This window comes from Scyliorhinus torazame, chromosome 5, assembly GCF_047496885.1.
Source record: "Scyliorhinus torazame isolate Kashiwa2021f chromosome 5, sScyTor2.1, whole genome shotgun sequence".
Classification (NCBI taxonomy): domain Eukaryota; kingdom Metazoa; phylum Chordata; class Chondrichthyes; order Carcharhiniformes; family Scyliorhinidae; genus Scyliorhinus; species Scyliorhinus torazame.
Genome location: NC_092711.1, coordinates 93467118 through 93483853, shown reverse-complemented (window position 1 = coordinate 93483853; position 16736 = coordinate 93467118). Strand labels below are relative to the sequence as shown.

Below are 16736 nucleotides of genomic sequence, written 5' to 3'. Positions count from 1 at the left end.
AGTCCCATCGACTTCCACACCTTCATGACCTCCTCCATCTCTGATGGATGACAGGACCCATTCCATATGCGTGATGCAAACATCATCACAATTTTTTTAAAACAGCAGTGACAGAGGAGATTGCAACAACTACAGGGACATCTCACTTCTTAACATCACTGGGAAGATCTTCACTGTGGTCATGTTTACAAGATTCCATCTTCTTGCTGACTGAGTGTCAGCCATTGACCCTAATGGGTCATTAAGACCCATTTGTATTATTTTCTCCTCTTGTGGGTGTGTGCTCGAACCCTGATCCCAGCGGGGGGCGGGTGTCAGAGCATCGCGTTTGGATCGACGCCTGGCGCCAATACCAATTTTACGATTCTCCGCTGCATCAGGGACCCCGCTGCGGATGGTGGAGAATCCAGTTCAATGTGTATAAACATCTCAAGAGTCTGGCAATTGCCTTTCTGTTCCAGGCTGATATCCTCCCTGACATTATAAGTAGAAAGAGGTGCTATCTGTTCAGGGTTTGGTGTTTGGGAAGACACTCACAGACTCCGTTAGCAAGAGTTTGTCAAATGGCCTTCCGGTAGCTCCCTCTGCAGTTGGACAGTGCAGTTCACGGATGGTCTGATAGAAGCTCTTCAGATTACCTGAATCGGAGACGTGAATCCTTTTGTTCTGCTGACTCATAGGCAGAGGGTCAGCCGTTTTATTGGTCGTTTTTCACCCAAAAAGTCCAGTTTAAACATGGTTTCTGTCCTATCGCATTAAATGGAGTCGGCCAATGTTACTGAGGTGAAAATAGTCTTGTGGATATATAGTTGAAAACTCAGCTTGGGGTGAAATATTTTTTGTTGGGTGTGAACCAGGGTTCAGCCTCAGACAATTCCCAGGGATCGGGATGGAGTCAGTGTGTAGGGAATAGAGTTTGTAGACGGGATTGAAGAGGGATTATCATAGAATTTACAGTGCAGAAGGAAGCCATTCAGCCCATCGAGTCTGCACCGGCTCTTGGAAAGCGCATCCAACCAAAGGTCAACACCTCCACCCTATCCCCATAACCCAGTAACCCCACCCAACACTAAGGGCAATTTTGGACACTAAGGCCAATTATTCTGGCCAATCCACCTAACCTGTACATCTTTGGACTGTGGGAGAAACCGGAGCACTCGGAGGAAACCCACGCACACACGGGGATGTGCAGACTCCGCACAGACAGTGACCCAAGCCGGAATCGAACCTGGGACCCTGGAGTTGTGAAGCAATTGTGCTATCCACAATGCTACCGTGGGATGGAGTCAGTGGGTAGGAAATGGAGTTTGTAGAGGGGAGTTTGTAGAGGGGATTGAAGAGGGATGGAGTCAGTGGGTAGGGAATGGAGTTTGTAGTGGGGATTGAAGAGGGATGGAATCAGTGGGTAGGGAATGGAGTTTATAAAGGGGATTGAAAACAATGGCTTCATTCTACATATTTAAATGGAGGTTCTGTTCATCCAGTCTGAATGTCAGACAAGTCAGAATGGTGTGTGACCTGGAGAGGAATTTGGAGGTTAAGATGTTCACATAAACCTGCTATCCCAGTCCATCGAGGTAGTGGAGGATGAGAGTTTGGGAGGTGTTGCCAAGTTCTGGTCAATTGTAGATATGTAAAATCTGTATCCCTGCCCACTGCCTCGAACCCACCAAATGACCAGGTTCAGCTCAATTTCACAAGCTGCCTTTGTGTTTTTGTGAGTTCTCACTCCCTTATTTCTGTTTTAACTCAATTTCACAGGGTATTGGAAGGGGAGGACTTTCTGTCAGGAAACTGAAACCAAACATCACATCAGGATCTGACAGAGTCGCCTAATTTATCACAACCGGAATATGATCGGATTTTGAACATGGAAGGAAAAAGCACCAATCACAGTGAGGAGAAACCGTCCACGTGTTCTGTGTGTGGACGAGACTTCAGCCAATCCGGCCGGTCGAACCACAAGCATCGTCACACTGAGGAGAAACTGTGGAAATGTGGAGACTGTGGGAAGGGTTTTGATTATCCAGTTAGGCTGGAAATTCATCGGCGAATTCACACTGAGGAGCAACCGTTCACCTGTCTCAAGTGTGGGAAGGGATTCACTACCTCATCCCACCTGCTGACACACCAGCGAGTTCACACCGGGGAGAGGCCGCTCACCTGCTCTGAGTGTGGGAAGGGATTCACTCAGTCATCCAACCTGCTGACACACCAGCGAATGCACGCTGGGGAGAGACCATTCATCTGCTCCGAGTGTGGGAAGGGATTCACCATTTCAGCCCACCTGCTGAGACACCAGTGAGTTCACTCTGACGAGAGACCTTTCAGATGCCCAGACTGTGGGAAAGGCTATAAAAGTTCTGGGGAACTGATATGCCATCAACGTGTTCACACTGACGAGAGACCGTTCAGGTGCTCTCTCTGCGGGACTGGGTTCAAGCAATCATCTGACCTCACTGTACACCAGCGCACGCACACTGGGGAGAAGCAGTTCTCGTGCTCCGTGTGTGGGAAGCGATTCAATCAGACATGTACCCTTCAGAGACACCAGCAAGTTCACACTGGGGAGAGGCCATTCACCTGTTCGGTGTGTGGGAAGAGGTTTGGTCGGTCGTCCACTCTGCTGAGACACCAGCGAGTTCACAAGTAACTGCAGTGAGTGGACTTTCCTGTAAATCACATCCAGGCCTAGACTGGAGGAGCAGCCAGATTGGGAGAGACTGAATCTGATTGGAGGAGCTGTTTCTCACACATTCTGTCTCCCCCACATTCAGGAGAAAGTTAACTTTCAATTGTCACCCCAGTGGTGAATTTTAATTAGCATGTTGGGGGTTTTGATGGGCAGAATTTGCCCACCTCCCCCATTGAAATTACTCCTTGTTCCAATTCTCCACATCGCCAATTAGAAAGTGCTGATTAATCCTTGCTGACAATTCTTGCTGACGTCCATTAACATTGTTATTGATGGTTTGGAAGTCGCTGAGTTGAATCATTTCTGACACAGCAGCAGCAACATTTGGTAAAGGTGGAACCTACAGCACAGACTGGTTTGAGAGCCACTCAGCAGAGATGACATCTGTCATTGAAGCAAAAAGCAAAGCCGACCTGATGTACAACATGAACCCAACACCGAGAACACTGCATCATGTGAAAGTAGCAAAAGACAGTTGTGTAAAAGCCAGGGAGAATGTGTGAAATAATCACTGGATCAGCCGACATCACAAAATGTGAATTGCCTCTGAAACCTGCTGTGTTTGATGGGATTAAGAGGACACTTGGTTCTTCCTTCACCAACATTGCCCAACTGAAATCGGCAGATGCTGAAGTTCTCACTGACGGATCTAAACAGATTACCTGCTGCGTTGAACATGACTGTGAGCTGTACCCCTGTGAGACGGACATCTCCCTGTCTCTGTTTGACTCTCCTGCAGCTTCTGTCATGGTTGAGTTGGACAAAATGTCATCACTTGAGCTGGAAAAAGCCATTGATTGCTGAGCAAGCAGAAAGGCACCGAGAAAGGCTTGAATTCCAGCTGAACTGCTCAAACACGGAAATTCCCATCGCCTGCCACACCTTCATAATCTCCTCCTCTGTTGGGAGGTAGGATCCATTTCACAGGAAACGTGTGACACAAATATCATCAAAATCTACAAAAACAGCAGTGACAGAGGAGATTGCAGTAACTTCAGGGACATCTCCTCAGCATCACTGGGAAGACCTTCACTCAGGTCATGTTTAAAGATTCATCTACTTGCAGACTGAGTGTATCCAGAAGCACAGTGTGGTTTCTGTGCTGACATGTTTACAGTGAACATGATCTTCTCCACACACCAGCTACAAGGGAAGAGAACAATTGGGATTTGATCTAAAGTGTCAGTGCTGAGAAAGTGAAATGTTCTAATTACTGAGTGAAAGTAAACCTTTCAGTGTGAATCACAATTTACTGGTCCAATTGGAAAAGACACCAAAACGTTTCAATCTCTGAAGATAAACTTCAACCTTGAAGTTATATTTCGGAGCTCACAAGCTGTGGGAAGCTCCACCCTCTTTAACTATTTTTGGTCCAAGAAGGTTGAAGCATTTGTTGAGCCATGAAAGCTAACTTTTTTAGTTTGATATTTCCTGAGTTATAATACAGCGATGGGGAAAGACTCCTGAAGAAAGAAAACAACATCTTGGCAAGACTGAGAAAAAATATCAAAATAATTGGAAAAACAAAGATCAAAATGGTGTCTTGTTCATCTTTAATCTGGAAATAAAGTTACGTAAAGTTGACAATTGTGCCCATTTGTGAATGTTTGCTTCACCCTTTTACAATCAAGCAACGCGGTGAGAATTTAAACTAAAGTTTAAAGGTTTTTTAAAGATTTGGCTTCATCCCATTTGATATCGTTCAAGACAAAGTGCCTGAAAACGGGAGATATGAGAGTTTCCCTCAAACCGATCTGTATCTCTGTCTCGGATCTAAAAATACTGAATCATAGTATTTACACTGCAGAAGGAGGCCATTCGGCCCATCGAGTCTGCATCAGCTCTTGGACAGAGCACCCTACCCAAGGTCCACACCACCACCCTATCCCCAGAACCCAGTAACCCCACCCAACACTAAGGGCAATTTTGGACACTCTAAGAGCAATTTAGCATGGCCAATCCACCTAACCTGCACATCTTTGGACTGTGGGAGGAAACCCGAGCACCCGGAGGAAACCCACGCACACACGGGGAGGATGGAGGAAACCCACGCACACACGGGGAGGATGTGCAGACTCCGGACAGACAGTGACCCAAGCCGGAATCGAACCTGGGACCCTGGAGCTGTGAAGCAATTGTGCTATCCACAATGCTACCCTGCTGCCCGCAAATGATGTGAGTGTTTAATTGGACAGTAAGTTTTCCGCACTCTCCTGAAACAGACAGAATGGGAAGCCCATTTTCTTTTTTCTTAATAAATTTAGAGTACCCAATTGTGTTTTTCCAATTAAGGGGCAATTTAGCGTGGCCAATCCACCTACCCTGCACATCTTTGGGTTGTGGGGGCAAGATCCATGCAGACACGGGGAGAATGTGCAAACTCCACACGGACAGTGGACCGGGGCTGCGATCGAACCCGGGTCCTCGGCGGCATGAGGCAGCAGTGCTAAGCACTGCACCACCGTGCCGCCCTGGAAGCCCCATTTTTAATCAAAGAAAATAAAATCACACCAGCGATTGGGAATTGGAATAATTCTGTGGGTCTAATTCAACGGAATAGACAAACTGGATTTCCACGTACATTCTAGTGGAAGTCAGGAAAGTGTAGATGAGACAAGTGATTGATAGTTTTCACTTGGAGATGATTGTAGCCTTGCTTCAGAACTTAACAATAATGGAATCTGACAGTCTGGTCACTACCTGAAAGCATTGGGACCATACGGAGTGGTTCCTTCATCTTTTAAGAGACCTTCATCTTTTAATAAGATCACTTGAAAATCCATGAGTGCGCTGTATCAGATGGTACATGGAACATCCTTTTGGGATACAGATGTGTGTGCAGATGTGATGTTACATGTGGAAACACATGGTGACCCTTCACAGGAGAACACGTCCCAGAATTTTTTGAGCTATTCGACTACAGAACAACATGGAGTAATTAACATAGAATGAGAGAGCATTTTAAATTATCAAGACATAGACGTACCATGCGCAGAGAATCTGACTTTAAAACAATCGGGACAGAATTAAACTCACTGAAATCATTCAGAGGGAGTAAAATAGTAAAATTAAAGTGAAGAGAGATCTAGGATCTGGATTCAGAAAATATCCACAAGGTGGATGCAGGTGAACAGGGAGCTGGAGAATCTTTGAAGTTTGTGCCTGAACCTTTGTTAAACCCAGATGTGTTTACAATGCCAATAATTTAGAATTGTGAGAGATGGTGTGCAGGTGGGGAAAATAAATCTCAGTCAATAATGATCACATTTTACTGGAAAAGATTTTATATGTATTCACGGTGGCAGCTCAAGGGTTTGTGTTGCTGATTCTGATCATTCCAGCAACTTTAGAATATTATCTATGGAATGTAACAAGAAATTCGGAAAAGAAGCTTGTAGTTTAGAAATAGCTGGGTTAATCAGAAATCAGATTGTGAGACGTCAATAAGGATATTCCCTCTTGAAGGTGGGAAGATCTGTAAGAAATCACTATCTTGGAATAAAATCTTCAGAAATGTATTGATTATCGGAATAGCTGTGTGTGTGTCTCTCTTGCTTCGAAATAAAGATTCCTGGCTTGACAAACACAGGAAAATGTATTCCAATATTACCTCATGCGGATGGACACGGTAGTTAGAATTCATAGAATTTACAGTGCAGAAGGAGGTCATTCGGCCCATCGAGGCTGCACCGGCTCTTGGAAAGAGCACCCTACCCAAGGTCAACACCTCCACCCTAGCCTCATAACTCAGTAACCCCACCCAACACTAAGGTCAATTTTGGACACTAAGGGCAATTTATCATGGCCAATCCACCTAACCTGCACATCTTTGGACTGTGGGAGGAAACCGGAGAACCCGGAGGAAACCCACGCACACACGGGGAGGATGTGCAGACTCCGCACAGACCGTGACCTAAGCCGGAATCAAACCTGGACCCTGGAGCTGTGAATCAATTGTGCTAGCCACAATGCTACCGTACTGCCCAGTTAGGGAACTGAATTTATAGTGGTAGCTGAAGACAATGACTTTGGCCTTCACAATTTTTAATCAAAATTTCTGCTCATCCAGCACTGGATGTGGGATAAGCAGTTTGATGATTTAGTAACAGTGGAGGAATGGAGAGGGAAGGTGGTGAGGTAGAGCTGGGTGTTGTCAGTGTACATGTGAAAACTAACACGGTGTTTTTGGATTATGTCACCGAGTGGCAGCATGTAGATGAGAAATAGGAGGGGCCGAGGATAGACCCTTTTTTAAGATGGGTGATGACGGTGGATTTAAAGGTGAGAGGGACAGTACCAGAAGAGAGAGACCTGTTGACATAATCAGCTAACAAGGGGAAGTTGGGTGATCAGTCGTTCAGTGAGAATAGGGTCAATACAGCAGAAGGTGGGTCTCATGGACAACAGGAGCACTGAGAGGGCACGAGAGAAGACGGCAGAGAGACTGGAGAAAGGCGTGAGTTCAGAGCTCAGAAACAAAAGTCTGGCCCCAGTGGGCTCGTGGAAGGGAGGAAAGCAGCAGGGGCAGCTGATCGGATTGTCTCTGTAGCTCCATGAGCTCCTCACACTTGTTGTTGGAAGTGAGAATGGGAAACAGGGAAGAATGAGAGCCCTTCAAAAGGGATTAATGTGAGTTAGAGATATTAAAAAGATGCAATGCAGTGTGCTTAACATAAAGTTGATTTATTTAACATTTATCTAGAATAGTAACTTGGCTGTTAACTGGGCTGGAGTTTAACAACATCAGCAGAAACAGACCCCAATGAACATTGTTGAATCCTGGATGTAACAACAAAATTCAATCACTGTCGTTACTTGTGAACTCGGTGGTGTCTCAGTAGGTTGGATGACTGAGTGAATCTCTTTCCACAATCGGAGCAGGTGAATGGCCTCTCCCCAGTGTGAATTCGCCGGTGTACAGTCAGTTGTGATGATCGCCTGAACCCAGTCCCACAGTGAGAGCACCTGAATGGTCTCTCGTCAGTGTGAACACGTTGATGCAGCATCAGATTCCTGGAACTTTTGAAGCACTTCCCGCAGTCTGGACATTTAAATGATGTCTTGTCAGTGTGAATTTGCTGGTGTGTCAGCAGGGTAGATGAATCAGTGAATCCTTTTTCACACTCGGAGCAGATGAACGGCCTCTCTCCAGTGTGAGAGTGTCGATGGGTTTCCAGTGCAGATGGGTAAATGAATCCCTTCCCACAGTCTCCACATTTCCACGATTTCTCCACAATGTGAACGGTGTTTTTTCCTTCCATCTTCAAATTCCAATCAAATTCACGTTCTGATCAATTGGGCGTCTGTCAGATCCTGATGTGATGAATGGTTTCAGTTTCCCCACTGAAAATCCTCCTGTTCTCATATCCTGTGAAATTGTTTCAAAACAGAAAATAGGGAGTGAGAGAGAACCCACAAAAACAGCTTGTGAAATTGAGCTGAATAAATCTGGTCATTTGAGGGGCCGACACTAGGAAAACGTGACCATAAAAACTACTGGACTGTCATAAAAGCCCAATTGGTTCATTAATGTCCTTCAGGAGAGGGAACCTGTCAACTGGTCTGAGCATTGATAAAACACTGACCTCTTTCGGAGGAGAGAGCTGGGAGCAGAATGGGTGAAGGTAATGGACTGTGTGTATCTAAAACTCAGCCAAAGCTTTGACAGAATCTCCCAGACCCTCAAGCCCAGTAGGGGCTGGTTTAGCACAGTTGGCTAAACAGCTGGCTTGTAATGCAGAACAAGGCCAGCAGCACGGTTCAATTCCTGTACCAGCCTCTCAACAGGCGCCAGAATGTGGCGACTAGGGGCTTTTCACAGGAACTTAATTTGAATCCTACTTGAGACAATAAGCGATTTTCATTGCACCTTCAACGGAGAAGAACCAGGAAAGCAGGTGTATGTGAACCACACCACCTCCAAGTTCCAATCCAAGTCGTACACTGTCCTGATCTGACTGACATCCTGTACTGGATGAACAGAAATTTCCTCCAATGAAATGTTTAGAAGTTTGAAATCATGGTCTTCAGTCCCTGCTACAAGTTCCACACCCGGAGCATTGACTCCATCCCCATCCCTGACAACAGTGCGAGGCTGAACCAGACTATTCACAACCATGGAAAAATATTTCACTGAAATAAAAGTAAATACTGTGGAAATCTGAAATACAAACAGAAAATGCTGGATAAACTCACCAGGTCTGGCAGCATCTGTGGAGGAAGATGACTCTTCAGAAACCACAGCTCGGTTTCCGACCACATATCACTGCCACGGCCTAGAATGAGTTTCTATCTCGTTCACATCACCCAACTTGGTCCTGTCTCATATTTCTGATGCTCACACACATTCCTTTATTCCCTCTAGACTTGACTATCCAAGAAAGACACACTTACATTTAGGTTCTGATGAACGGAGTGACTGTCACATTTTGATCTGATATTTGGTTTGACTTTTCCACCTTCAAATTCTGCCCTTCCAATGTCCTGTAAAGCAAAAGTCATCACTGTCAGTCCAGGAATAAAAATTGAGAAGCGACGTTATGGTTCAAGTTTGCTGTGTGTAAATCCTCCCATTATGGGGATAAGGTGGGGGAATGGGCCGAGGTAGGGCGCTCTTTCAGAGGGTTGGTGTATATTCGATGTGCCGAATGGTCTCTTTGCACTGCAGGTGGTCTATGATTATTTTCTACTCTGTGAACCCCCTGTAAAAGGAGTTTGCAGAATCCATCCCTGTCAGTCCAGGAGAGAAATTCACAACATTCTCTCCTCCTGCTGACAGGACAGGGTTCACCGCGCATGCGCTCTGCTGCACATTATTAAATTTGGTGGACATGGTTTCGGGCCTTTCGGCAGCTGCTGCCGCGGCCCCGTTTGGTGCGAACGCGGGACCGATCAGTTCTTATTATGGTTTTTGAGTCCTGCACTGGGTGTTTATGAAGCCTCAGCACCCACTCCGCCACCTCCATTACCCGGCCACAAGCGGCTGTTTCTCTCGAATCGTGGAATCCAAATGATCTCCTCCCAGCGGCGGCAGCACCCACACTGCGCATGCGGCTGCCGGAGCCTACACTGCGCATGTACCATTTCCTTCTGCAATTGCGTCTGCGCAGACCTCTTGTCAAGGGTGGATAGGGCACATTCTGATTCGCTCTGAAAGCTGGGTAATTCCTCCGGCATTGGAGGGCGATGTGTCGCAATGGAAAATCAGGTTATGTGATCCGATTACGCTTGGAACCCGAGAGATACTACACACAATTATAAATCAATTAATACTGCAAGAAAAAAGTGCACGAACCCTCCAGCATGGGTCTGGGTCGTGTGTAATTAACAGCAAAATAAAATCCCACAATTAGATGTGAACTGTCTCGGGTCTTATTTGTTCATGGGATATGGGTGTTGCCGGCTGTGCCAGCATTTATTGCCAATTCCTAATTGCCCTTGGGGGGCAGTTAAGAGTCAACCACATTGCTGTGCGTCTGGAGTCACATGTATAAAGATTATTATTATTAAGCCAGACCAGGTAAAGGTGGCAGATTTCCTTCGCTAGCAGGTAAAAAGAACAGGTATTTTGTTTTTCTGCATCAAATATTTAGATCGTATATTTTTGGTATGACTGCAAAAAAAATTTATGTTACAAGTTTCAATTTCCCACCAGCCTTCGGTTGCTGAAATGCAAAATCCTGCAGGTGCTGGATATCTGAAGTAGAAGCAGAACATGGCAAAACTACACAGTAGATCTGGCAGTGTTTGTGGAAAGATACATATGGTTTACATTTCAGGTCTGTGAACTTTCATCAGAGCTGCACTGTATCAGTGCACATTTGGGTTGTGGGGGCTAAACCCACGCAAACCCGGGGAGAATGTGCAACTCCAAACGGACAGTGACCCAGGGACGGGATCGAACCTGGGACCTCGATGCTGTGAGACAGCAGCGCTAAACACTGTGCCACCGTGCTGCCCTTCAAAGACATTTCTGAGGTGGGGTCACTATACAGTGAGATCCACACTTGAGCTGGAGTGTTCACAATTGTGAGGTGCTTAAGAGGCGGTGGAAGATTGATTTGCTGGAGCATAGTGGGAAATTCTCAAGAAAGCTCATACGTCAGAGCATAGCAGGAACACTGTGAATTCCTGAGAGCTGTGGCACTTTGGTTTGGTCTCAGGAAGTAAAAGAAAATTACACAGCCCAATAATTAGCCAAAACCTTTCTGGGGAAGTAATCAGAGAAAGTAGGAGGTTCCATTGAGAATTTTCATTTCAGGTTTTTGTGATTATGCTTTTCGATATAAAGTATAAAATTTCATCTGAGACAATGTTCAATTAGTAGTATTTGCTTTCGTTGTTCCTTTCATCATGAAGTGTATTTGTTTTGAACCGTGGAATCCTGTGGTATTATTTCTTTCAGTAAATCGTTGAGTGTTTAAATTTCTCTTTAAACATTGACAGTCCTTACTGGGATCATAATGATATATACTGCCCAGAAAGAGGCTATTTGGTCCATTATGCCCATTTTGGCAGAAAACAAGCAATCCATTCTCATCCCACAGTCTAGCTCTTGCACAGTTGTTCCGTAAATTATAACACTTCAGATGCTTTTCTTTACTTCAGTGGGTTTTCTGCTTCAACCGTCAACTTGGGCCGTGGGTTTCAGATCCCTCCACCCTTTGGGTGAAATAGATATCTCCACAATTCTCTAATCCTTCCATCAATTCCACTAACTTAATGTTTCAGTTGATAACACTCTCACCTCTAAGTGAGAACATTATGAATTTCACTCCAAATGCAGGAATCAGCACCACAATCTAGGCTGAGAGTCCAGCAGAATACTGCACTGTCAGAGCTGTTGGCTTTTGGATAAGATATTAAACCGAGGCAATGTCTGCCTCATTATCTGTAAAAGTCCCATGTCACTATTTCAGCAAATAACAAGATCCCCTATCTTGTTCAATATGTATCCCCCCCATCAACATCACAACAGATTATCAGATGGTTATGTTGTTTGTGGGAGTTGCTGCTTTTCGTATATTAAAACAGTGAATCAACTTCAAAAGCACTTTGGGATTCTGGTGATGGTGAAAAGAGCGATATAAATGTGAGGACTTGGGCAGCACGATGGTGCAGTGGGTTAGCACTGCTGCCTCATGGCGCCGAGGTTCAATCCCGGCTCTGGGTCACTGTCCATGTGGAGTTTGCACATTCTCCCCGTGTTTGCATAGGTTTTTACCCCACGACCCAAAAGATGTGCAGGATAGGTGGATTGGCCGCACTAAATTGCCCCTTGATTGGAAAAAATGAATTGGATACTCTAAATTTAAAAAAAAAGTGAGGATTTATTTCACTCTGAATCTATGTCCCTGGTTATAGATCTTTCTGTTCCTTTCCATCCACTCTAACTCGAGCCCTCATGAGTTATCGATGTCAATTAAATCTCCCCTTAGCCTCCTCTGTTTTTAACAAACATCAAATCTATCCTTTCCAGTGTTTCCTCACAGTTAATTTTGGTGTGAATGAGGTTCAGGGAATGTTCCCTAATTTCTCTTCCCTGATCGTATGATTGAGATAATTCTTGTTGGGAGCCTGTTCGATGTCAGCCACCAGCAATCCCATAGGAAGTGACCATTTTATTTCTGTAATTCTGTGCCGTTGTGTCCCTCGCACTTCCAGTGAAGTGGAGGGCAGTTTTTATTGACAGCTTCAGTGGATTGAAAAACATTTGACAGAGTTGTGCACAGACACGATGCAGTTTGAATGAAAGTTCACAGTCTTGAAATGTTAATGATGTTTCACGCTTCAAGATAAAACCAGACTGCCTGAAAATTCCAGCAGTTTCTCTTTTTTTTGGTTGCAGATATCAATCATCTGCAATAATTTGTTTAGTTTAACTGATGAGTGTTAAGAATGTGGAACTCGTGACAAAAAGTCATGTTTGAGCAGGAAACCGATTAGTAAAGTAACAGCATTAAATTATCGTCCCTATTGAGAGTGGAAAGGGATTCACATTGTCATACCATTTACTGATACAGTAGCAGAGCTACACCTGGAGAGACCATTCAGATACTTCACGTGTGTGTAGTTAGGTGTGTCCCAGGAACGGGGATTTCCTCAGTTCTCCCACCTGCCCCCAGTTTCAACATTTCCAAGGATTTAAAATACAATCTGTTCATTCTTACTGGCAAGACGTGGTTCAAATGTGTATGGGGAAGGAACTCCTTGTTCACGCCACTGCTGAGTCTCCAGTGAGTTCATATGTAACTTTCTTTTGTTAATCACACCTGGGATAGAACTAGAACAAAGAACAAAACAGGCCCTTTGGCCCTCCAAGTCTGCACCGACCATGGTACTTGCCTAAACTAAAACTTTTTGCACTTACGATGCCTGTATTCTTCCATTCCCACCCTATTCATATATTTGTCTGGATGCCCCTTAAATGCCGCTATCATACCTGCTCCGACCACCTACCCAGGCAGCACGTTCCATATAGTACCGGAGTAACTATAACTATAGGTACCCTACTCGTATTCCAACTATCCAACTCATCAGACTCATTTGATTCTTCCCAACTTCCTTCTCTTCGTGAACCTCTGAAGGTAAAACATGATTTATATGTACCAACCTAATCTTTCCACTATGAAACATCTTAACAAAATATGTGCCAGACCCACATATTTTCATGACGCTTCCTGGTAGCCACTTCAAACACTTGTCATGTTCTTTCAACCTTAACTTTCTGGTTCAACTTAAGACTTGTTTCTCTCACTGTTGCTACACAGCTCCAGGGTCCAAGGTTCAATTCCCGGCTTGGGCACTGTCTGTGCGGAGTTTGTATGTTCTCCCCGTGTCTGCGTGGGTTTCCTCCGGGTGCTCCGGTTTCCTCCCACAAGTCCTGAAAAATGTGCTGTTCGGTAATTTGGACATTCTGAATTCTGCCTTCATATACTCGAACAGGCGCCAGAATGTGTCGACTCGGACCTTTTCACAGTTACTTCATTAAAATGTTAATGTAAGCCTACTTTAAAGATTATTATTATTGTATTTACCACACTGTGTAAAAAAATATGGCTCAAGGACTGTGGTCTTCGGTTCAAATATCAATTGATCTAAAAATTGGATATCTTGGTGTGGTGTTTCAATCGAAATTCAATCAGAAACAACCCAGCATTCGTCACTGTGCAGAATGTGCTCTATCCTTAATGATCTATTGAGCTGCTCGCAGAAAAATACTTTTCACTGTACCTCGGTACACGTGACAATAAACAAATCAATCAAATCCAATCCAATCCTCGCCAGAGAACCGACGCCCAGGCGCAGTATGAAATTGTGAAATGAGCATGCACAGAAGCTGTGCTGCAGCTGCGGAGAGATAGTGATGAGGTCTCCGCAAATGATGAGAAACAGCAAGTTTTGGGAAGGTAATGGAGGGGGAAGAGTGGGTGGGAAGGCTTTGTAATTTCACAGTGGAAACGTTCAACCCATAGTAAGACCCTCCCAGTCCTGATTTTGCATCAAATTAGGAAGTAATTTTGGTGCCGCCTTTCCCCTGCAAGGCCCCAGTTAATGGCCGCCATCTTGATGTGGGCCAGGGGGAAGGTCGGCGCATGCGCGCCCGCCATCTTTCACCAGGGCAATGAGCAGCCGTACGCGTGCGCGGCGAGAATGTTGTGGAATTCTATCCTGGACTGACAATGATGGATTGTGGAAACGCCTTTTACAGGGGACTAGAAGGGGAGGATTTACACGCAGCAAACATAAACCAAGAGAAATGTTTGTCTCTTCTCAATTTTTATTCCTGGATTGACGGATATTCCTTTTTTTATGGGACATCAGAAGAGCGGAATTTGAAGGAAATTCAGGGGTTATTGGGTTACGGGGATAGGGTGGAAGTGAGGGCTTAAGTGGGTCGGTGCAGACTCGATGGGCCAAATGGTCTCCTTCTGCACTGTATGTTTTATGTTCTATGAAATAGGGAACAACAATGTCATGGAGTGATTTGAAAAGAACAATGAGAATTGAAATAAAAATAGAAAACTCTAGATAAACTCAGCAGATCCGACAGCATCTGCGAAACGAAAAACACGCTTAATGTTTCGAGTCCATATGTCCCTTACCAGAACTGAGAATTTTAAACTGAGTTGATTCAGTCAGTTCCTTTTCACAACCTGCCTTTGTGTTTTTGTCGGTTCTCTCTCACTCTCTTTAGTTTTAAATCAATTTCACAGGGTGTTAGAAGGGGAGGATTTGAAGTCGTCCAACTCAAACCAAACATCACATCAGGATCTGACAGTCACCCAATTTATCGCAACCTGAATATCGGAATTTGAGCATGGAAGGAAAAAGTATTGTTCACTCGGACTATCGACAAAGTTTCAGCCAAGCATCTGGCCTGTCGGAACATAAACTCAGTCACACTGGGGCAAAGCCATGGAAATGTGAGGATTGCGGGAAAGGATTTAATTACCCATCAGAGCCTTAAACTCATCGGCGCAATCAAACTGGAGAAAAACCATTTACCTGCTCCCAGTGTGGGAAGGGATTCACTCAGTCATCCACCCTGCTGAAACATGAGCAAGTTCACACTGATGAGAGACCTTTTAAATGCCCAGACTGTGGTAAATGCTTCAAAAGTTCTGGGAACCTGATGACCCATCAAAGTGTTCACACTGACGTGAGGCCGTTCACATGCGTTCATGTGGGGCTGGATTCAGACAAGCATGTCACCTCATTGTACACCAGCAAGTTCACACGATTGAGAGGCTATTCACCTGCTCCCAATGTGGGAAGCGATTCACTCGGTCATCCCACCTGCTTACACACCAGCACACTCACACTGGGGAGAGGCCATTCACCTGTTCTGAGTGTGGGAAGGGGTTTACTCAGTCGTCTGATCTGCAGTCACACCAGCTAGTTCACACTGATGAGAGATCTTTTAAATGTCCAGATTGCAGGAAGTGCTTTAAAAGTTCAATGGGAACTGGTGCGCCATCAACGTGTTCACACTGACGAGAGACCGTTCAGGTGCTCTCATTGCGGAACTCGGTTCAGGCAAGCCTGTCATCTCACTGCACACCAGCGAATCCACACTGGAGTGAAGGCATTCACCTGCTTCGAGTGTGGGAAGGGATTCATCAATGCATCCAACCTGCTGACACACCAGCGTGTCCACACTGGGGAGAGGCCGTTCACTTGCTACGATTGTGGAAAGGGCTTCATTAATTCATCCCACCTGCAGACACACCAGCGGGTCCACATTGGGGAGAGGCCGTTCACCTGCTCTGTGTGTGGGAAGAGTTTCACTCAGTCATCCACTCTGCTAAGACACCAGCAAGTCCACAATAAACTACAATGATTGGATTTTGCTGATAATCACATCCCAGATTCCACATGTTCATTTGATTGCATTTCTGCTGATGTTAATAAGCTCCATCCCATTCTCAGGTCTTGCTAGTGTGGAAAAAAAGTTAAATAAACCAGGTTTTAGTGAAATATACAGTGTGTCTGGTGTTTCTAATATCTCAAACAAGTTAGCTCCTTTTGAAGAGCTCGCATCTCCCCATCTCCTACATCCTCAAATCCAACAACTGCGAGGAGCTCATAGAGTTTCTTCTCACAAAGACTGAGACAATCCGATCTACGAAGATGTAACAAGCATCTGTATATTTAGATCTTGTAGATGTCGTAAATCTGGACTTCTGGAAGGCATTTGATAAGATGCTGCACAGAAGGTTAATCCACAAGGAGAGATCACATGGGATTTGGGGTAATTTATTAGCTTAGATAGAAGACTGGCTAACGGACAGGAGACAGAGAGTCAGGATAAATGGGTCTTTTTCTGGATGGCAAGATGTAACTAGTGGGGTGTCACTGAGTTTGGTCCTTGGGCCCCAACTATTTACAATCTATATTAACAATTCGGAAACAGGGATAGAAGGTTCTCAAGCCAAATTTGCAGATGACACAAACATAGAATATACAGTACAGAAGGAGGCCATTCGGTCCATCAAGTCTGCACCGACCCACATTAAGCCCTCACTTCCACGCTATCCCC

The 16736-nt window shown here is 45.0% G+C and overlaps 1 long non-coding RNA gene across 1 annotated transcript; it reads left to right on the top strand.

Moving 5' to 3' along the window:
• The first annotated feature begins 13158 nt into the window (after positions 1 to 13158).
• LOC140418971 (uncharacterized) lies at positions 13159 to 16174 on the top strand. The gene is made up of 2 exons (XR_011945450.1): positions 13159 to 13694; positions 14911 to 16174. It is a non-coding gene; the product is annotated as an uncharacterized lncRNA (long non-coding RNA).
• Positions 16175 to 16736: the final 562 nt, after the last annotated feature.